Source organism: Pinus tabuliformis, chromosome 1_2 (genome assembly GCF_031772625.1).
Source record: "Pinus tabuliformis cultivar Carrire ecotype Pingquan chromosome 1_2, CPIR1, whole genome shotgun sequence".
In the NCBI taxonomy this organism is placed as follows: domain Eukaryota; kingdom Viridiplantae; phylum Streptophyta; class Pinopsida; order Pinales; family Pinaceae; genus Pinus; species Pinus tabuliformis.
The window spans coordinates 531,778,834-531,780,126 of NC_142298.1; positions in this window are offsets into that span (position 1 = coordinate 531,778,834).

Genomic DNA, 1,293 nt, shown 5'->3' on the forward strand with positions numbered 1-1,293 from the left:
TATGTAGTTTGTGTCATCATGATGTTGTTGGTATGTTATGAGGCTGATATGTTAGTTGAGATAAAGGAGGAGAATAAAATTATCAAGTGAGGTTGCAACATTAGACCTCGGGGTAAGAACAACTCGTCATACAAGATATTATGCTAGGCATGCAAGTATGTTGATTAATGGTTGTTATAGGCATTAGGGTTATATACATTATGGTCATGTACATTCTTTTCATTCTATTGTTGTTGTGGTTACATGCATGATAGATAATATTTGATAAGTGTGGTTAATATGCACATGCGTCAAAATGTCATGAATGGTATTACTTGTTATTATATGCATTATGGGAGTATGCATGATGATTATGTTCATTGCAGTGAAGATGTTGATGTTATATGTAATGTGCGAACTTGGATTGGTCTATGCAGATGGTTATGGTTACAATATTTAGGTATGAGCCGACATATCTGTAATATTGTGTTGTACTAATATAGACTGGTTGTGTATATGTGATTATTGTGCATGAATGAAAATTGTTTATGAGTTTATGATCTGAAAATGTTATCTAGTTACTATATTCATATCATGACCTTATTATGTTGATTTGATGTGTTGTGAAGTTATATCATGATAATCTAGATTGATTGTGCAGACAAGATAGCCTCCCCTGAGATACATTAAGGTATGAGTTTTCTTATGTCATCTATTTGGTGTTTGAATGCTTGATTATGTCATCTATTGGGTGTTTGAGTGTTTGGTCTCTATTATGTCATCCATCTGTTGTTTGAATGTTTAATTAATTGCATGATATGAGTATGTGTCTATAAGATTTCTTGAAGGAATGATCTTGTTTTAAGACAGTTGTACTAACACATTATGTGTTGAGACAACTAATATGTACTTGAGTGTAAGTAGCTGATAGTTGTAGCATTATATCTTATGATTGTTAGTTGATTATGGCATGGCTATTAGTCATCAAAATGTTGATTTCAAATTAATAGATATGTTGTCTTGATCTTTGGAACATGTGACTGACATGTGTGAACAATTCCAGAGCAATATGCTTGGTATTAGCAGGACAAGGTGATAGTTGATTTGTTTATATAACTAATAGCTAGGTGATGTGATAGTATATAATAAGACTCAATTACAGTAAGGTAAAATGTAAAAGAAATGAATTGGGTGAGAATTCCTTTGACAATGTTTGGAAACCACAGTGCCTAACAAATGAGTGCTTTACATGAATACAGGAAGTCTTCTTAACCTTGATTTTGTCTCACATTACATGGATATGTTGCTATATTC